Source organism: Lutra lutra, chromosome 2, assembly GCF_902655055.1.
Source record: "Lutra lutra chromosome 2, mLutLut1.2, whole genome shotgun sequence".
Taxonomy (NCBI): domain Eukaryota; kingdom Metazoa; phylum Chordata; class Mammalia; order Carnivora; family Mustelidae; genus Lutra; species Lutra lutra.
In genome coordinates, this window is record NC_062279.1 from 197792155 (window position 1) to 197815624 (window position 23470).

Here is a 23470-nt window from a genome sequence, read left to right on the forward strand (position 1 = left end):
ACTGGTGCAAATTATAGCAAGAACTTCCCTAATCTGGGGAAGAAAACAGGCATTCAAGTCCTTCTCTAATCTGAGGAAGGAAACAGGCACAGAGACTTCCCTCAAAATCATGTAAATAGAGGCATCTGGGTGGCTCAGTGGGTTAGGCCCCTGCCTCCAGCCCAGGTCATGATCTCAGGGTCCTGGGATCAAGCCCCCCATCATGCTCTCTGCTCAGCAGGGAGCCTGCTTCCCCCCCTTTCTCTGCCTGCCTCTCTGACTACTTGTGATCTCTCTCTCTCTGTGTCAAATAAATAAATAAATAAAATCTTCAAAAAAAATCAATGTAAATAGATCAACACCTCAACATATAAAAATGAAACTTATAAATCTCAGAGACAAAGAGAAAATCCTGAAAGCAACTCAGAACAAGAGGTCCATAATGAGGTTAGAAATATTAGGCTCGCATCAGACCTATCCAGAGTCCTGGCAAGCCAAAAACGACCAGCATGATACATTCAGCATGCTAAATGTCAAAAATATGGAGCCAAGAATATTTATCCAGCAAAGGTTTCATTCAAAATAGAAGGAGAGATAAAAAGCTTCCAGAACAAACAGAAACTAAAAGAATTTGTGATCCCTAAATCAGACCTGCAAATAATAATAATGGGTATCCCTTAAATGAAGAGAGAGTCCAAAAGTAACATAGACCTGAAAGGAACAAAGACAATATGCAGAAATAGTGACATTATTGGTAATACAATAGCACTAACTTCATATCCTTCAATAGTTCCTATGAATGTAAATGTGCTTACTGCCCCGATCAAAAGACACAGGGTATCAGATTGGATAAAAAAGCAGGACCCATTAATATGATGTCTGCAAAAGACACATTTTAGACCCAAAGACACCTCCAGATTTACAATGAGGGGGTGGAAAATAATTTATTATGTTAATGACATTAAAAGAAAGCTGGGGTGACAATCCTTGTATCAGACAAATTAGATTTTAAACCAAAGACTATAATAAGAGATGAGGGAGAACCTATATCATAATTAAAGTGTCTATCCAATAAGAAGATCTAACAATTATAAATGACTGTGCCCCTAACATGGGAGTAGCCAATTCTATAAACCCATTAATAACAAAATTAAAGGAACACATTGGTAATAATACAATAATAGTAGGAGACACTCACTGCAATGGGCAGATCATCTAAGCAGAAGATCAACAAGGAAATGAGGACTTTGAATGATTCACTGGACTAAATTGGACTGGAACAGAATACACATTATTCCCAAGTGCACACTGAACATTCTCCAGAATAGATCACATACTGGGTTACAAATCAGGTCTCAACTGGTACCAAAAGACTGGGATCATTCCCTGCATATTTTCAGACCACAATGCTTTGAAACTGGAACTCAGTCACAAGAGGAATGTTGGAAAGAACTCAAATACATGAAGGCTAAAGAGCATCCTACTAAAGAATGAAGCGGTCAACCCGGAAATTAAAGAATAATTTAAAAATTCATGGAAACAAATGAAAATGAAAACAAACTGTTCAAAACCTGTGAGATACAGCAAAGGCAGTCCTAAAAAAGAAGTATATAGCAATACAAGCCTTTCTTAAGAAACAAGAAAGATCTCAAATACACAAGCTAACCTTACACCTAAAGGAGCTGGATAAAGGACAGAAAATAAAGTCTTAACCCAGCAGGAGAAGAGCAGTAATAAAGATCAGAGCAGACATCCATGAAATAGAAACCAAAGAACAAAACAGATCACTGAAACTAAGAACTGGTTCTTTGAAAGAATTAATAAGATCAATAACCCCCTGGACAGATTTATCATAAAGAAAAGAGAAAGGACCCAAATAAATAAAATCATGAATGAAAGAGGAGAGATTGCAACCAATATCAAGGAAATACAACTAATTATAAGAACAAATTATGAGCAATTATATGCCAACAAATAGGGTGATAAGGAAGAAATGGATATATTAAACTACCAAAACTGAAACAGGAAGAAATAGAAAACCTGAACAGACCCATAAGCAGCGAGGAAATTGAAGCAGTAATCAAAATCTCCAAAGAAACAAGGAGTCCAGGGATGGATGGCTTCCCAGGGGAATTCTACCATTTAAAGAAGAACTTTCCTCTTTATACCTATTCTTCTGAAGCTGTGTCAAAAAATAGAAATGGAAGGAAAACTTTCCAAATCTTTTTATGAGGCCAGTTTTACCTTGATCCCCAAACCAGACAATACCCCACCAAAAGGAGAATTACAGACAAATGTCCCTGATGAACTTGGATGCAAAAATTCTCATCAAGACACTAACCAATAGGATCCTACAGTACATTAAAAGAATTACTCACCACGACTGAATGGGATTTATTCTTGGGCTGCAAAGATGGTTCAACATCCTCAAATCAAACAATGTGATATAGTACATTAACAAAAGAAAGGACAATATTATCCTCTCAACAGATGCTGAAAAAACATTTGACAAATATCATTTTTTGATTAAAACCCCTCACTGTGTAGGGATAGAGGGAATACACCTCAATATCGTAAAAGCCATATATAAAAGCATATCATGAAAAGCTCAAAGCAAATATCATTCTCAATGAGGAAAAACTTTGAGCTTTTCCCCTAAGGTCAGGAACATGGCAGGGATGACAACTCTTCCCACTGTTGTTCAACATAGAACTAGAAGTCCTAGCCTCAGCAATCAGCCAACAAAAAGAAACAAAAGTCATTCAAATTTGCAAAGAAGAAGTCAAACTCTCACTCTTTGCAGATGACGTGATTCTCTATGTGAAAAACCCAAAAAGCTCCTCCCCCAAATTGCTAGAACACATAGAAGAATTCAGCAATGTGGCAGGATATACAATCAATATACAGAAAGCAGTTGTATTTCTATACACTAAAAATGAGACAGAAGAAAGAGAAATTAAGGAGTCAATCCCATTTACAATTGCACTAAAATCCATAAGATACCTAGGAATAAAGCTAACCAAATAGGCAAAGAATCTGTACTCAGAAAACTGTAACACACTCATGAAAGAAATTGAATATGTTCCATGCTCATGGACTGGAAGAACAAATATTGTTAAAGTGTCTATACTACCTAGAGCAATCTACACATTCAATGCAATCCTTATCAAATGTGTGGATTAAACTGGAGGGTATTATGTCGAGTAAAATAAGTCAATCTGAGAAAGACAACTATCATATGGTTTCATCCTATGTGGAATATTAGAAACAGTGCAGAGGATCATAGGGAAAGGGGAGGGAAATGGAATGGAAATTGGAGAGGGAGACAAACTATGAGAGAATCTTAACTATTGGAAACAAACTGAGGGGAGGTGGTGGCAGGATTGGGCAATTGGATGATATGCGTTAAAGAGGATAAGTGATGTGATGAGCACTCAGCGTTACATGCAACCGATGAATTATTGAACTCTACATCTGAAACTAGTGATGTACTATGTGTTGGCTTAATGAATTTAAATAAAAATAATAAAAAAATAAAAAATAAAAAAAAACTTTGAAAATAGAGCTACACTACAACCCAGCAATTGCACTACTGGGTATCTACTTCAAAGATACAAATGTAGTGATCCAAACAGGCACCTCACCCTAATGTTTATAGTAGCAATGTCCACAATGGCCAGACTATGAAAAGATGTCAGATGTCCATTGACAGATGAACAGATAAAGAAGATGTTGTATATATACAATGGAATATTACTCAGCCATCAAAAAAACAAATCTTGTAATTTGCAATGACATGATGGAACTAGAGGATATTATGCTAAGCAAAATAAGTCAGTCAGAGAAAGACAATTATCATATGTTCTCACTCATATGTGGAATTTAAGAAACAAAACAGAAGATCAGAGGGGAAAGAAGGGAAAAATAAAACAAGACAAAACCAGAGAGGGAGACTCTTATCATAGGGAAAAAACTGAGGATTTTCAGAGGGGAGGGGAGGGGACATGGCATGTGGGGAGAAGTGATAACTATGTGAGGAACATTAAGGAGGGCACAAGATGTAATGAGCACTGGGTATTATATAAGATTGGTGAATCACTGAACTCTACCTCTGAAACTAATAATAGATTATATGTTAATTATTAAATTTAAATTAGAAATATACTAAAAATAAATAAAATAAATGCATGTAGAAAGATTAAAAAAAAAGCAAACATGAACTATTGGGACTTCATCAAGATAAAAAGCTTCTGAAAATGAAGGAAACAATCAACAAAACTAAAAGGCAACCTATGGAATGGGAGAGGATATTTGCAAACAACATATCTGATAAAGGGTTAGTATCCAAAGTCTATAAAGAACTTACTAAACACAACACCAGAAAAACAAATCATCCAATCATGAAATAGGCAGAAGATATGAATAGAGATTTTTCCAAAGAAGGTATACAAATGGTAAGAGACAGACACATTAAAATACGCTCAAAATCATTTATCATCAGGAAAAGTGCAAATCAAAACCACCTCACACCTGTCAGAATGGCTAAAATTAACAACTTAGCAAACAACAGATGTTGGTGAGAATTTGGAAAGGGAAACCCTCTTACACTGTTGGTGGGAATGCAAAGTAGTGCAGCCACCCTGGAAAACAGTATGGAGGTGCCTCAAAAATTTAAAAATACAATTACCCTACAATCTAGCAATTGCACTACTTACCCAAAGGATGGAAAACACTGATTTGAAGGGGCATATTCACCCGGATGTTTACAGCAACATTATCAACAGTAGCTAAATTATAGAAAGAGCCCAAATATCCATTGACTGATGGATGGATAAAGAAGAAATGGTATATATATACAATGCAATATTACTCAGCCACAAAAAAGAATGATACCTTGCCATTTGCAGTGATGTGGATGGAGCTAGAGTGTCATGCTTGCTAGGTGAAATAACTAAGTCAGAGAAACAAATAACTATTATGATTTCACTCATATGTGGAATTTAAGAAACAGAACAGATGAATATAGTGAAAGGAAGAAAAAAAAGGAAGGCAAACCATAAGGGACTATTAACAGTAGAGAACAATTGAGAGTTGCTGGAGGGGAGGTGGATGGGGGATGGGTTAATGGGTGATGGATATTAAGGAGGCCACTTGGTAGGATGAGCACTGGGTGTTTTATGTGGGTGATGAATCACTGAATTCTACTCCTAAAACTGATAATACAGTATATGTTAAATAACTATAAAAAAAATTGAAACAAATTAAAAAAGAAAAGCTCTTTTGCTTGAAATATCCCTTCCCCAGACATCTATTTGTCTCATGACATGATTTCATTCGGGTGACCATTTGAAAACCATTGCAGAGAGGATTTCTGATTAATTTAAAATAGCCCATTTCAGTTTCTCTCCCTTTGTGCTTCTTTGTTGTTTTTGTTGTACTTATCATTATTCAAATTATGATGTATATTTACTTATTTTTGTCTCTTCCATTAAAATATATTAACTTAATTCAGATAGATGGTAGCTATCAAGTAACCATCTGATGAATAAATGAACTTAACATTTAACTTAACATTTGCTTTCCTAAAAACAATTGCTGCTGTTTCAGTATTTTATTAATCAAACCTCTATCAAGTTGAGTTACAAGTTTATATCAAAGGTGTATTCAGTTGTTTTCATTATTTTTCAGATATACATACAGCTAAACAAGAGATACAGCTGTGTAGTATAAATATAATGTAAATATCTCAAGGGAACAAGTCGTGTCTCATATTGATTTAATGTAACATTTAATTTTTTTCTTGTTCACTGCAGTGAATCAGCATCTAAGGGAAATAAATGCTCTTCTAAATTCACCCAGACAGAGAGACTCTGACTCAAAAATTTCTTTATTTTTAAATATTTATTATTATTATTATTATTATTTAAATTTTAAATTTTTTTTAAGAGAAAAAGAGAGTGGTGGGGGGAGAAACGGGAAGAGGGAAAGAGAGAATCTTAAGCAGGCTCCATACCCAGTGCAGAGCCCGATGCAGGACCCAGTCTCATGACCTGAGGTGAAATCAAGTCAGTTGCTTACCCAACTGAGCCACCCAGGAGCTCCTTTAAAAATTTAACTGGAAGCAGTTGGTGGAGTACCTGCATCACAACCTTTAGTTGGTATTAGAATGATCCCAAGGAGAGAGGGTCACGACACATGGAACACTTTGCTTCACAGAGAAATTTCCCATCAGAGCTTTGTCACCATTAATTTGTATTTAAATATTTAAAAATCTAGTGTAAAGGTTAGAAAAGATTAGTAATAAAACTCTTCCATCAAGAAGCATTTTAGTAAAATTTTTGTTATAAATTAATAGTTTTCGTTTTACTTGATAGAACCACAGGTGGAAATAGGTTAGTCACAGTAATATTAATATTGAAAACTCATCCTATCAAAACCTGTTCAGTAGGTTTGTAATAACAAAGTGATATCATTTCAGTCTCTTTTAGATACACCTCCATTTCATTTTTAAAAACAGAGTCATAGCAGTGTAATGACCAAATGTTCTGGTAGCCTCTGATATTTGAAAGAAATTTATTTCCATGAAAATTAAATATTTAACAAGCACACACATTTGCATATTGACCAATAATCTAGTAAACAAGTTTTTTAATGCTAACAATGTTCCATTAGTATTCATTCACCACTCTTTCTTACTGAACAAATAGAAACCTACTATGTGGTATAAGCCTAAGGATATGTCAGTAAGTGAGATAGTGTCACCCTCATGAAGCTTACAATGAATGTTCTAACACAGTCAGAAAAATAAATGAGTACAAACTATATAGCATATCAGATGGTAATAATTCCTATGGGAGAAAAATATAGCAACTTTTGTGTAATAGTGAATTAGGTTGCAGGAGTAAAACATTTAATAGAGTGGTTAAGGAAACTCTCACTGTGAAGCTGGCCTTTGAGCAAGACCATATTAAAGTGAAGAAATAAGACATGCATATGGTAGGGAAAGGTTCTCTTAGGCAGAGGCAACATCTTGTGCAATGACTCTATATCAGGAATGTGCCTGGTGAGCTTAAGAAGTAGCAAGTGGTAGACATAAAAAAACTTTATTATTTTTAATTGCTTCAAAAGCTAATTGATTGTATTAAGCAAAATTAGTAACAACATATTATGAGCTTTATACACTGTGGGATTTAGAATATGAGAAAAAATAAAATGTTTTCCAGAAATAGCCCAAGGGATGGGAGAAAAAACTGGAACAATACAGCATAAACTTCTTATATCAGGTGAAGTGGTATAATATTATTTGAAAATAAATTGTAATAATATAAAGATATATATTGTAAATCATAAAGAGATACTTAAAACTTTTAAGAAAGAGTTATAACTAATAGTAGAGATAAAATATATAATAGAGATAAAGTGGAAAAAATATATAATTGACTAATCCAAAAGAAGGCAGAAAAGAGTAAGAGGTGAAAAAGAACAGATGAAACAAATACAAAGCAATTAGCAAAATGGTTAGATTTAAATACATTGTGATGAGCACTGGAGGTTGTATATAAATGATGAATCACTAAAGTCTACTCCTGAAGCTAGTATTACACCATATGTTAATTAACTTGAATTTAAATAAAAACTTAAAATACCTAGATACATACATACAACCATATCAGTAATGATACTAAACGTAAATTATTTTTAAAACTCCAATTAAAAGGCAAAAATTACTAGATTGGTTATAGAAGTAAGACCCAACTAAATTCTGTTTACAAAAAAACCTATTATACTTATAAAGGTATAAGTTAAAAGTAAAAGGATAGAAAAGTTATATATTCTACAAAACCAATCAAAAGAAAGCTAGAGTGACTCTATTAATATTTGACAAAATTGGACCACAAAAAAAGGGAATTATGGAGAACTAAAGATGATGCATAATAATAAAGGAGGTCATTTTACCAACATAGGATGATAGAACAATCCTAAATGTGTGTGTAACGAATAACGGAGCTTCAAAGTACCTGAAGCAGATACCATTATAAGTCAGAGCAGAAATCAACAAATCCACATTGATAGTTTGAAATATCAACACTCTTTAGTAACTGATAGAATTGATAGACTGAAGAAAGGAAACAAAATATCTTAGGAACATTATCAACCATCATGCCCAGTTGACATTTTTAGAACGCTCCACCTAACAACAGCATAATATATATTGTTTTCCACTGCCTATGGAATATTTACCAAGAAAAAACACAATCTGGTTCATACCCCAACAAATTAAAAATAAATTAAATCTTAACAGGAGAATCAACCTACAAATTGATAACAGAAAGATATTTGGAAAATCCCCCAAGTATTGGAAAATTAAATAACAACTTTCTAAGTGACTGACTTATGGGTTAAAAAGAAATATTTTGAAGGAAAAATTATCTACTGTATAAAAATGTGTGGGACGCACCTAAGACAATGTTTAAGAGAAAATTTTATAGCTTTTTTATTTATTCATTTTTTTAAAGATTGTATTTATTTGTTTGTCAGAGAGAGAGAGCGCACACAAGCAAGGGGAGTGGCAGGCAGAATCTTACCTCTACCTTAAGACACTAGAAAAAAAGTAGCGTAAAGTAAACCAAGACAAAGTAGAAGAAAGGAATAATAAAGATAAGAGCAAAAGCTAATGAAACTGAAAATAGAAATACAGAGAATCAATAATCACCAAAAACTTAAAATGACCCAAACATCCATCAACTACTAAATGGATAAATTGTAGTATAACCATGTAATGTACTCCTCCTCAGCCATAAAAGCCAACATGTTATACATGCAACAAGAAGGATAAATCTCTTAATGGTTTTATGATACATACAAAACACTAAGAAAGAAATTAGACACAAAAGACTATATACTGTTTGACTCCATCTATATGACCTCTGAAAAAGGTAACATTTTAGGAACAAAAATCAGACCAGTGATCCCTAGAAACTGGAGCAGGAATAGAAGATTCACTATCAATGGGCACAGGTAACTTTTTAAGGTAATGGATAAAGTCTGTATCTTGATTGTATACATTTGTCAAAACTCACAGAACTGTACCACTAGAAGAATAAATTTACTATAAAGGAAAATTAGGAAGAAAATTCTCATGAATATAAAAGGCAAATCAATCCTCTGGAACGTCATGCATAATTATAGTGACTGCACTCAAGGAAAGTGCTAATGGACACAGAGTAGGTCCAAAGAAAGGAAACTAAAATGATCAAGGGGCCCCTAGAATTGCCATATGAGCTTAGAGTAGAAATACTAGACTCAAATCTGAAAAGAGTATAATGCTGAGTAGTGTCATTATCAAAAACTTGTTTAACGAATCCCAAAAAAGAAAGTGTTAAAAAGAAGATCAACCTTTAAAAATAAAATCATGTGAAATAGAAATTAGGACTTCTGAAAATAACACATTTATGAAACTCCTTCTAAGAGGTTGTGCTGATGGGAAACATGGTGGAGAAAAAGAGAACTTGTGCATGCTTATAAGTATTGAAACCACAGGGGTGCTTGAGTGGTGCAGTCAGTTAAATGGCTATTAGTTTTGACTCAGTTGTGATCTCAGGTTTCTGAGATCAAGCCCTGCTTCAGGCTCCACGTTCAGCATGGAGTCTCCTTCAGATTCTCTCTCTCTCCCTCTGCCCCTCCTACTTGAGCTCTCTCTCTCTCTCTAAAATGAATAAATAAATATTTAAAGAATATATATTGAAACTATATATGGCAACTAGAAAATATTGTAGGGTATTTAATTTCTAGCGTCAATAACAGGAAAGCAATACAGATTATTACATGATACGCCATGTCCTGAGGTTGTCACTGGCAACACATTATTAAGCTGGATGGGCCCTTATAAGTGAAGTTCATGACCTTAAGGACATTCAACAAAAATGATTTATTTAGATTAAGGAAAGAACTCCTTTTCTTCTGTAACAAATATCTTGGTGGGGTCCATGCATTTGTGGCAAGTATTCTTGGAAAATCCTGTGTATATTTTGCTTGCTATTTTTTCATGTTAAGACTCTTTTAGTAAGTCTTAGTCCTTACTTAGGAAGATTACCCTCCTTCATAGTAAGATTATTTCTAGGTGAAAGTTTCAGCAAGGTTTAGGCCATTCCATCTCCACATGTTAAATTATAACAAGGTGGGGGGAGAAAAATCATAAAAAATACACTTCATTTAACCCTTACTCTATGGCATAAGAACTTTTTAGTGTTCATTACTTTGAAATGTCTGTTCTAGAGAGTAGAGGAAACCTATCACTTTCCCAAATGGAGAATGGAAGTATGTAATTAGGGAACTTCATTTGTTAATTATCTGGAGTTTCAGAAGGTATCCCTTAAAGATCCCCTGCAGTTACTCTCAAGGGAAAAATATTCACATCATGTTCACAGACTGAATAGTCCAATCTCTTTTCGTATTCTTCAGTTAACATCGCAGTAGGTAAAGGTGGCTTCTCGAAATTTTAAACAAATATTTGTCGTAATGAAAAGAGAAATTTCTCACCAAAAAAGAAATCTGAGTACCTAATATAGGTAATATTCAATGATTATTTAATGTTATCCTGAATAGAAAGTTGGGTGTCTTTACTGAAAAGCCTTTCTGGTTCATGTTTGCTTTTTTTTTTTAATATAATTTTTTCTTTTTTTATTAACATATAATGTATTATTATCCCAGGGTACAGGTCTGTGAATCACCAGATTTACACACTTCACAGCACTCACCATAGCACATACCTTCCCCAATGTTGATAATCCCACCTCCCTCTCCCTATCCCCCTCCCGCCAGCAACCCTCATGTTTGCTTCTTAGAGTTCTCAATCTTCAACTCACTGGACTATAAAAAGAGCTACTAATTATCACTTATCTGTGGGCAAAATTTTCTTAAAACACATCCCTACATTTATTTCACCCCCACATAATTAGTGTTAGCTTAATCTTGGTCATTCCATACCCCTGGCCAATGGCTGTTCAAGAGTAGACAGGCCAATTGACTTTTTGGCCAATGATATGGGTGGGGGGAGTTGCTAGGAAAGATTTCCTTTCCTTTAAAATGAGCTAAACTCAGGGGCACCTGGGTGGCTCAGTCCATTAAGCATCTGCCTTCACCTCAGGTCATGATACCAGGGTCCTGAGATCAAGCCTCATGTCAGGCTCTCTGATCAGAATCCTTCTCCCTCCCCACTCTGCCCTCCTCTTGTTCATGCTCTCTCTATCTCTCAAATAAATAAATAAATAAATAAAATAATTAAAAACGGCTCCTTTTCTTTTCCTCTGGTCACTATGTGTCAGTGTGACTCATGGGACTGCTACAGCTACCTTGCAAGTCTTGAGAAAAGCCAGCCTGGGGACAAAGCTGATTCACTAAGAACAGCATAGGGGAGAGAGAGAAAGAACCTGGCTCTCATGTAATGCAGTAGAGCTGCTATATCAATTAGGACTAAGACCAGTCCTGTTTTTAGAAATACTGTTATATTAAATAATTTTTCTTCTTGTGTAAGCCAGTTTGAGGCTGGGTTTTTAATTAATTGTATTGAAAGCACCTAAACTAATACACATTTTTAAATGTTAATTCCACAGCCTTAATTACCTTCCAAGAATATGCAAAGGGTTTTTTTTTTCCTCCCCAGAATTAAAGATTCAGTTCAAGCCCTATTATAACTTTGATATAGTTTTGGTAGTTCAGACACAGGCTTTTGTATTACATGCATATAAAATATTGAAAAAGAAAACTGTATAACCCAAACGTTGTCTATATTTTATGCAGTTTGGATGCATCTATTACAAATGCTTGATATGTTAATTACAAATATTTTTAGCAATTCTTTGAAATCAGGTCTCCAGGATTTTCCTTGGTAAAGAATTTTAATATTTATATATTCATTCAAAAAATAGTTATTGAAATTTTTTACTGGTTGGGGGTAGAATGGTTAACCAGACATATTCATAGAGTTTATAGCCCAGGGGGAAATGCAAACATTAAAAAATATTATAGGAATATCTATATTACTATCATAATGAAAACTGCTAAGGGAAATGCAAGGTGTTCTTCTATGCATATAACATGAAAATTTTATCTAGTGTAGGGGATTAGAGAAGATTCCCGGAGGACATTTAAACTAAAACCTGAAGGATTATCTAATTAGGTAGTTAGATGTGCTAATCATGATGCAGAGGAAGCAGCACATGTTGGGTGAGTTGAAGTTTGGCAAATTCAAATACTGAAATAAGATCAGGGTGAATTAAACACTGTGAGTGTGAAGGAGAACAGCCTCAAGTCACTGCAAAAAGATAAACAAAATAATTCCACAAACATTTTTTGTGTATGAGTATACAAAATTAGCTCTATAAATCTGGGCACTATTATATAAAGTTTATTAATGAATAATAAGAAAAATATACAAAGTTCATCACGTTACTCTGAATATTTTTAAAATTTAGTCTTTGTAAAAATATGAGAAAAACAGCATTAACATGGATACCATAGACAAAAGGTGTGCAAATTATAGAAATATTACCTGTGACCATTATACATAGAAACATCCTAGCATATTATTAACATTCTTCTGTTCTTTCTACCTATATTTCATACTATTACTTTATATTATTCTATTACTCTCTTCAGCCATTGATTACATGCTAATTTATTTTTGCTTGTGTGTGTAAAATTTTTCTCCAAAATTGTAAACACCTAAAGAGTAGAGGTTTCTCTTCTATTTCCAAAAGGCCCTTGCATGGCAGTTATTTATAAACTCTGGTTGACTTAGAAGATTTCAACTATGACTTAGTCACAATGAACTCCAGATACACAACTTGCCAGTATTTCATGGAGATAAAGAGGACATAAATCAACATTTGACACACAACAATTACGAACAACCATAATAACTTCCCAGAATCAAATCAAGAATTCCTGGTCTGACGTTTTATTCTGTTCCCTGAGGCTGCAGAAAAATAATGACACATGTCATCTAATCATAAGGAGAACAACAAGACTGTCCCATTAAGGTTTTGAACTTCAGATCAGGTAATAGGCAAGCATTTACTTTTTTCCTCAAGTATGATCTAGGAATCCTCTTTTAAAATATTGACATAAGAGAAATTGAAATGAAAATGCTAAATTACTAAGAAATGCATATCGCCTCCCCTTCTATATAGCATGTCCAGCTGATTGGATCTATACTGGATCTATACCTTCCATGTCCAGTCTCTTCTCTTTGTTTCATGAAATAGCCTAATGGTCTCTCAATAACTTTTCTTTTTAACTTAATTCCATTTCTTTCAACCAAAATAATTTTACTCAGCCTCATCCAACACAGCATAATATGCTTCTTGAGATATCACATTCTGCCACTTGTGACCAAGTTTGGGAGAAAACTTTTTTTTTTTAAAGAAAGAGGGAAGGAGAGAGAAGCAGAGGGAGAGGGAGAGAGAGACTCTTAAGCAGGCTCCATTTCCTGCGCAGAGCCCCATGTTGGACTCAATCTTACAACCCCGAGATGGTGACCTGAGCCTAAAACAAGAGTCAGATGCTCAACTGATTGAGCCACCCAGGCACCCCTGAGAGAACATCTTAAGGGACAGAATTAAAGTGCTATTAGTGACTGAAAAGCTAAGCATATACTCTCCTGACAAATATTTTGAATATTTGTTTATGTAAAACATTTTTGGTATGCCAATCTTAAAAAATCTTCAATAGTTTGTCTATTATTCAAAGACAAATAAAAAAGACAAACAAAACAAAGACAAACAAAAAAATAGTTATACAGAGTGCTATTAGTTACAATAAATTTGAACTGCTATATACTTTATTATATATATTTATATAGTGTATATAAATTTATTTTACATATATGCTATATAAATATATATATTTATAGCTACTATATAAATATACTTTGCTATATACATATATCTGTATGTGTGTTTATCTGTATATACTGTTTGGTATCTGTGATATATATATATATATATATATATATATATATATATACACACACATATATATACATACACACACCACACATTCTGTTTGGTATCTGTGATATATATATATATCTGTGATATATATATCACAGTGTCCTATTGTATTTTCCTATTGTATTGCTATGTAGTTTCTAGCAAATAGAATTGCTATGTAGCAATACATACTATACAATACAATACAGAACTATATAGCAAATAAATTGCTATGTAGTTTCTAGCAAAATAAATAATTAAATACATAAAATTGTTTTTTAAAATGCAGTTACTTTCAATAAGCAGCCAGTGTTCTTTACTTAGATTCCTGTATGACCGACTGGTATAAAGGTTTGTATTTCAGTGGTGTTTTGCAATCCAGTTCAGTGGGAGGAGGTATGATTAAGATATAAATGTCCTAGATATAGGAGATCAACAATGTTCTCATTTGCAATTAATATAATCTGCATGTTAAATAAACAAAATTAACATGTCCCAGAATCTTTCTGTCACATTTCTGAAGGGCCATGTGTGAAAGAGGTAATGAGTAGGTTGGAGTGCTAGATTGTATACAGAGAAGTTTAAGAGTTTCTCATTCTCATTTTCCCCTCAAATGCTCAATTGTCTTATCATTGATGAATTAACTAAAATATCATGCAACCCAAATGCTATTTCATTAGATTTACACTTCTTTCAGATAGTCATTTTTTATTTTTTGAAGGTCTGAGGATATATTAAGTGGTCCACTGGTAATTAATTAATTGCTATAATAAAATTATCTAATTCCCAGTAGTTTAAAGAAAACCTATGTAGCTATGGAATCACATAAAATCATTGGATTTTAACTTCTGAACTTTTATTTATTTATTTTTTTAAAGATTTTATTTATTTATTTGATAGAGAGAGAGAGAGAGGAAACACAAGCAGGGGGAGTGAGAGATGGGAGCAGGGAGCCCATCAAAGGGCCTGATCCCAGGACTCGGGAATCAGGACTGGAGCCGAAGGCAGATGTTTAACAACTGAGCCACCCAGGTGCCCCTAACTTCTGAATTTTTGAAGAAATCTTACAAACTGTATATATAGTTTAAACAGTGTAAATATTAAATTTTGTCTGTGTAAGAATACTTCGGATTCCATTATTGAATTTCATAATCTGATAGATTCTACTTCTATTTTTATGAATGGAGAAATAGAAATTTACTACTATATTTGCATGAACATCCATTAACCAACTTATAGTATTACATCTGCCTGCAGATAAAACTCTAAAAAGGAATTACAGTTCCAGAGGGGAACTTGGGTAGCTCAGTTGGTTAACCGTCTGCCTTTGGCTCAGGTCATGATCCCAGGATCCTATGATCGAGTCCTGTATCTGGATCCTTGCTCAGTGGGAAGCCTGCTTCTCCCTCTGCCTTCTTCTCCCCACCGCTTGTGCTCACTGTCTCTCTCTCTCTCTCTGACAAATAAATAAATAAAATCTTAAAAAAAAAACAGAAGTACAACCAGAAAAAAACTCATTTCATAGCCATATGAATAGTAATAGCCATATTTCATTAAGTATACTGCAGGATTTAGAATGCAATTCCCATATATTTTCTCCTATACAATTAAACAGTTAAGTACCATAAATGCAACATTAGTATAGGAATCAAAGAAAATGCAATTCTAATAGGTAGATTCCATTCTAAATGTTTATTTCATTTATGTTAATGAATAGGTAACACATAATTAAAGCAGATAATCCAGTTCTAGACACCTAGAACAACTCCTTACACTTTAGTCTTGCATCAAAGTACATTTTACTTAAAATTTATTTAATCATTTCCAGAAAGACAGTCACGAATATAGTATCCTTTATCCTCATTAGTTTAGAGATATGCACGTTCTTCCTGAGTTCCTGATACACTTTAAAAAAAATTTTTTTTGAGGGAATGTAGCTTGATCTTTGAACCTGAATTCCAGTTTAAAAATATCACACATAGGAGGTATGTAGATTAGTTTATTCTCATTGGGTACTAAGAATATACTCAGTTGGCTTTACTATGTTCCTTGATAATAAATGGAACTCTATGCAACTCTATCTCAGTCATGCAAATTTCAAATTAATGGAGAGCCCTGAGAGAGTCAGGACAAATCATACAATACAAATAGATCTACACAACACTACTAAAAATTTGATTCAAAAGCCAGAAGTTAATGAACAAAGCCATTCTCAGTTAATAAGCTGTATCCTTCCATGTTGCCAGTTTCATTTAAGTAATGCTTAACATTTTTAAAAGCTGTTGTCAGCAAGAGAACAATGACAGCTAATCAGTTAAATAAATAACAATAAAGAGAAATGAATGGTTTTGCCAATTTTAAAGAAGTAGTAAATACTGACTAAATTCTTGCTGCTCTTGTTGGGCCAATGGGTAAGGAACACAGGAGCAGTCCTAAATAAGAAATAGTTGCCCCAAAGAAGATGAATCATGAAAGGCAAGGATTCTAAGTTTATCTTTTCCTTGAAAGAGGGTAAATTTCTTAGGTTGACTACTGATAATGCAAAAAAGTGAAGATATTTGTCTCAGCCATTTTATCTGATAATATCCCAAGTATCCAATCACAATATCCCATGAGTTAATATGTTCTTAAAAGTGACACGAGGTAGAAGCAATAGAGAAATAAATTAACCCTTCCTCTATTGTGCCAGTAGCAGAAATGGTGGCCAGTAACACTAAAACAACTGAAGTCTGAGTTTGGAAGTGAAGGTATAATCAGAGGATAGTAATCATCAAGGAGAAGATGATTATGGAAGGATGAATGATAACAGGGAGGAGAAGATAGGTAGTAGGGCCATAATGGGACAGGAAATGCCTCACTGACTTAGTAGAGAGGAAAGCTAAAATGACAACACTGATGTAGTTTTGAGGTGGTGTCTATGCTATTATGTTCAACCCTGTCTGTAATGGGTCTCCACAATTCCTTCATGTCTACACATATGACCAAAATCATGAGTTCAGTGTGAAAGATGGGAGTAACATAACTGACCTGATTTTTACATTTATTTAATTGATTAATTAATTAATTTATTAATTAAGAGAGTGAAAGAGAGAGCATGAGCAGGGGGAGAGGCAGAGGGAGAAGCAGACTCCCAAGTAAGCGGGGAGCCCAACGTGTGGCCTGAACCTAGGATCCCAGGATCATGACCTGAGCAGAAGGGTGGATGCCCAACTGACTGAGCCAACCAGGGACCCCTAGCGGACCTATTTTTAAATTACTTTTTAAAATTTTAATCAAGATGAAGCCATAGAGTCTTACTTTGTATATCTTCTCTTATGATATAAGAGAAGACACTGCCACATTGTACTAAAGGTATCATTCATTCTAAGTCCTTTTTATTTATTCAGGTTTATTTGATGGATTATGAAGAGAAGTGGTGCAGAGAATCTGTCAACGGGTGTAAAAGGGGGAGATGCAAGAGTTAAGGCAATTGTTGGATACCTTATAGATCAAATGATTAACTGGAGTTTTTTCCCCTTTTCTGCTTATAATAGTTTATAGACACACTCTACAATCTGTTTGGCACTAGATTTTTTTTTTTCTATTTTCAGGAGTTAATTTTTGCCAACTTGCTCTACCTTATCTCATCTTTTGAGATGTGTGTCCAAGGTTGTTTGACATTCTTGTATCTAAGCCATCTAGTGTTTTTTAGATAGTATGAAGGATTTTTCAAATGTCCTGATAGTTTCCTTGAATCGTGTAATTTTTAAGTTGCATCAGTCATTCCATATATATATATGTATATGTGTGTGTGTATGTGTGTGTGTATATATATATATATATATATATATATATATATACACATAAAATAAGACCTAGAAGAGATTTGATTAGTTTGAACCATATGAAATTTTTGATACTCAGTCATTTTTAACCATAAAAGGAGCAATTTCATATGGTTCCCACTAGTGGATCACACTACTGTGTGATATAACTATAGTTATATTTTAAAATAATTTAATTTTATTATATATGAAATACCTAAGTTGTGGGCTGCTATATTTACCCCATAAGAGTGTTATATAAATTACTGAATGCTTCAAAGTAGCCTGTTTTCAAATATTGAGCAGTAATAAATAATTAACTATAAAATCTTAAAAACTTTGCAAAATAATCAGAGACATTTAACTACATTTTACTACTGGCAACTAAAGGGAATCAGTTAAAAGTCAAAGTTTAATCATATACACTATTGGAAGAAAATAAAATGTACAGAATCCAAAACAGCAAATATCTCTCATATGTCTTTTTTTAAAAAAGATTTTATTTATTTATTTGAAAGACAGAGATCACAAGCAGGCAGAGAGTCAGGCAGAGAGAGAGGGGCAAACAGGCTCCCTGCTGAGCAGAGAGCCCAATGCGGGGCTCGATCCCAGCACCCTGAGATCATGACCTGAGCCGAAGGCAGAGGCTTTAACCCACTGAGCCACCCAGGTACCCCTCATATGTCTTTGAATTAGCTTCTCAACCTGAATTTTGAATGTGAATGTTCCTGAAAAGTTAAGGATTCAAACGTTTCATAAATAATTAAACCATATAATGAATATATGATTCAAGAGCATGAAAAATTTCTTGCTATTTTTCCCCAAATATCCATCCATTACGCTAACACATCGAACCCCATAGTACTCCAAAGACACAACATCCTTTTTAAAGACTACCACAAATAACTGGACATAGCAACACAGAAGTATTTTATTGGTCAGGGTACTGGTTTTCATGTCTTCCTACAATTGTTAAATAGTGTTAAGAGGGTTAGATCCTATTTAGATCTTCAGAAGACTTTAGTGGGAAACTTTTTCAATATTTAACATTTTCAAATGCATTTCACAAATTTAGCTTTCATTTATCTGTGGACAAAAGTAGGCTGTAGAGTGTTATCATATAAACTGAAAGTCTATTTTTTTAAAAATGCCAGCACTTATCACTACCAGGATTATCACTGATTTCAGAAATTATCAAAAGAAATAAAGCTAAGTAGAAAAGATTTTTGGAAAAAAGTACAAAACCTTTACCTCATACTGATCACATTTTAAATTCATATCCATTTGTTTTAGTTGTTTACCATGTCTCCTCTAAATTGTAAACACCATAAAAGTAGAGAATGGTTATTACACTCATATACATATCTATGTGTATATTTATGTGCATGTGATATGTGTAAATATGCTCACATAATATAAACTCACTATAGATATGTGTATATACAGTATGTGTATACATGTATATATGTATATATATTATGTGTGTATGTAATGGGCTACTGGTATGCCATAAGTTAGAATAATAAGCATTAGTTGAATTAAGGAATAAATAAAACTATAAATTCTAGTCTAGAGGTATTTATAAGATGCTTTCATCTCTTCTACAATAAATTCCCATCAGCACCATAATATAAGTTTACTTCAAATGAATTCTCTCCACTATTTAACTTTTTATTTACCTTCTGATTACTATCTCAAATTATTTCATAGACCTTCTCAAATAGATTTGTAATGAAAAGTAAACTCTGGGGTTTTGGGTGGCATAGTCTGTTGGACATTGGACTCTTGGTTTTGGCTCAGATTGTGATCTCAGGTTCATGACATAGAGGCCTTTGTTGGGCTCCACGTTCAGCATGGAGTCTGCTTGAGAGTCCTGCTCCTTCTGCTACATGTACTCTCTCTCTCAAATAAATAAACAAATCCTTAAAAAAAAAGTAAACTTGAAATTTTCATTTACTCCAACTTTTCCTCTTTTCTTAGTCTCTGTTTTTTGGCTTTATGTTTATGTTTGGCATATGTTTCCATAAGTCAAGAGACAAATGTTGAGGGTCTACATTGGGCCAGGAAATGTGTTTGGCCTGGGAATACAGAGAGCCATCTGTTAAACTGGGGCCATAATTGTAAACAAATAGTTAACCATACAGAGAAGTGCCAACAGAAGTATTAATGTTTATTTGATTTTTCTTTTTCAGAGAGAGAGTGTGGGGGAAGAGTAGAGGGAGAGAAAGAAAATCTTAAGCAGCCTCCACACCAGTGCCCAATGTGTGGCTTGATCTAACAACCCTGAGATCATGACCTGATCTGAAATCAAGAGTTGGAGGCTTAACCAACTAAGCCCCTGGCACCCCTGTTTATGTTTTTTTTTTTTTTTAAACAGGATGGCTGTTTTTTAAGAATAATGAAGACATAATATGTGATGTAAGAGAAAAATTTCACAGTTATTTTTATTAGAATCTTCAAGGAAGATATGGGGTCTCATTAACCATGAGAAGGAACACTCATTTTAGGCAGAAGAAACAACTTGTACATAGGCAGTCTCCTTGCCATTCCCTTCATTTAGTTCTGCAACTGTACCAGGAAACAGTAGAACCACCAGACTACTCTGGTCTACCCTAATTGTTCTCAATCACAAATTATATCATTTCTTCCTCGTGCTTAAATTTTTACTCAACTCTCTTAATAAAGTTCAGAGATTTTAATCTGATATAAAAGGCCCTTCATAGTCTGACTGATCACTCATTTCTTCTCATAATATCCAACATCTGTTTGCCGGTATATGTTAAGTGTCATGACCTTTGCAAGGGCTGCGTTCTCCTAGTCCAGGATCTCTACTTCCTTCTCTTCCAATAATTCCAAAAAGCTTTTTTTTTTTTAGACAAAACTCAATCATTATGTGTTCAGAGAAGCCTTTATGAGGTTGAGGGGGTTATTCCTGTAACATTCTTTATACTTATTTTTTCATATTTGTCAGACTGTGCCATCAGGATGTAGCCTCCTGCCACTAAAGTATCTATATTGCTGGTAACCATATCTCTTATTTCTGCCTCACCTGGGGGAGGCACCAAATTTAAGGACTAGTGGAAAAAAAAATCTATACTTTGGGATAATTTAAATGGTTTTTAGAGTCTCAAGAAAGTTAATGTCCTCCATATTAACTAGCTTTTAAGTTCTTTGAAATCATGGAATTTAAAAGGACTTTAAGGCTAATGCAGTGTTTTTAAAATATTTTTGACCATGACCCACAGTAAGAGTGTTCTATATCACAGCATGGAACATACACATTGCTTAGACTTACTAGTTATGATACTGTAAAAATATAACAGAGTTAATAACAGATCTTACTTCACAGTTATTTAATTTAACAAAGAAAAAAAAACAAAAACAAAATGAGTAATACCCAGAAAAACCAAGTAACAAGTCAATAAAATAGCTTTGTATTTACTCACAAAAACGACTTCAAGTCCCATTAATGGTGACAACTCCTCCTCCATTTACGTTAATGTAAACTCCCCACACTTTACATGTAGAAGAAGTGAAGTCTTGGAGATAAGTGACTTGTCAAGACAAATGAGCACAAAGCTGGATCCAGAACACATCTAAATCTCATGCTAGTACTCTTGAGAGTGAAAAGAACAGAACTTCTGCGAAGCTATAGCATCTAATTCATTCATTCTTTGAAACTGAGACTCTTTGCCCCTTGAGCAAAATACCTTTACTAAGGAAGTCAGTGAACCCACTGCCTAACCTTTTAATCTCTATACCACAATCCACTTTTTTGACAGAGGATCTGTGTTAAAATAATACTGTTCTAGAATCCAGTTAGAAGAGATACTTAATTATAAGAGATACAGAATTATAAACTCTAGATCCAACCTGGTGAGGCTTCAATATAGAAATTTCATGTGTCGGTAATAATACTTTTAGGGTGGGAAAGTGAGTGAATGGAGATGATACCAGAAGTTGGGAAGAGAAGAATTCCACTGATAGAAAAAGCATACCACAGAATTCCGAGCAAAATGAGAATGAGAGAACTTCAAGCTCTTTGCTAATTCTTTAAAACTGAAATTGTTAGAATACTATAGTTATATGAATGTTTGTTATATATAAAAGTAATTATTCTATCTGTACATATTGTCTTACTCTGTCCTTATCTTTGTGAATTAGAAATAACACTTTCAGGGGGTTCGGGATGGATCAGTCTGTTAAAATGTTCTTGATTTTGGCTCAGGTCATGATCTCAGGGTCTTGAGATCAAGCCCCACATCAGGCTCTGCACTGAGCAGGGAATCTGCTTGAGATTCTTTCCCACTGACCCTCCCTCTTCACTCATGTTCTCTCTCTCTAATAAATAAATAAATCTTTAAAAAGAAGAAATAACACTTTCTCATATTTAATAAGAAGTATACCTCTTGTGGGGCACCTGGGTGGCACAATTGGTTAAGTGTCTGACTCTTTTTTTTTTTTTTTAAGATTTTATTTATTTATTCTACACAGAGAGAGAGATCACAAGGAGGCAGAGAGGCAGGCAGAGAGAGGGGGGGAAGCAGGCTCCCTGCTGAGCAGAGAGCCCGATGTGGATCTCAGGGGACCCTGAGATCATGACCTGAGCCAAAGGCAGAGGCTTAACCCACTGAGCCACCCAGGTGCCCCTAAGTGTCTGACTCTTGATTTCAGCTCAGTTCATGATCTCAGGATCATGAGATCGAGCTGCATGTTAGGTTCTCTACTCAGTGTGGACTCATCTTGAGATTCTCTCTCTCCCTCCCACCCTGCCCCTCCCACTTGTTCTCCTCCCTCTCTGAAATAAATAAATAAATCATAAAAAAAGAAGTACACCTTTTGTATTTAATAAGAGGTACCTATAATATGCTATATCAAGCTGTCCTGAAATGGCCTTTGGAGAGAAGCTCTCTCTATATGTGAAATAGATCGTCTTCCTCAGACTCACACTATTATTTCAGAGTGATTTAGGAAGGGCAAGAACACTCATTATCTAAGAGTGCTGGAGCCTACAGGTTAAAGTATTATTTTTCATTGAAGACAAAAATCAAATGACTGTACAATTATAATGATCACAGAAACATGACTAAGTTTGAAACCTCAGTCAGCAGACCACATGGGAAATTGGTGTCTATAGAAAAGTCAAGGACCTCTCTGAGAAGAAACAAGGTTAGACTAAGCAGGCATTTGAATGAAATCACTCATATCAAATATTAGTTATTCATTTCTGAGTCTATAAAATGATAGCCTGAAATTACCTAAATGTATATACATATACAAATTTATTTACCATAAATTCATTACTTGATCAATTATTTCAGAGTCCAATTGTGAAAAATGTCACATACACTGTAGATTTTTTTAACTCAATAATTATTTAGATATTTAGATATAAATATTTTAATTTTCATCCTTCATTCACGATACATATAATCTTAATGCTACCACACTTTTTATTATTTAAAATTAAAAATTGAAATTCCAATAAACTCTCTTTTTATATTTCAGGTTTTCCAGTTATACTTCACAAAGCATTACAGACAAAAATTTATACCAAGCTACTGATCATACCAAAGAAATTAAACTATTATAAATCATTCTTTTGAAGCATAGGTTTTTCTAAATGTTTAAATATAATATAGTTAGATATATTACTGCACATCATTTCTATTTCTGTTATTTAGAAAGGAACATGTT

At 34.0% G+C, this 23470-nt stretch overlaps 1 protein-coding gene across 2 annotated transcripts in view; it reads right to left on the reverse strand.

Annotated features, from left to right (window-relative positions):
- The window catches only part of LOC125093777 (transmembrane protease serine 11F), a 74493-nt gene that overhangs the window by 50535 nt on the left and 488 nt on the right, over nt 1-23470 (reverse strand). The gene's annotated exons all lie outside the window — the stretch shown is intronic.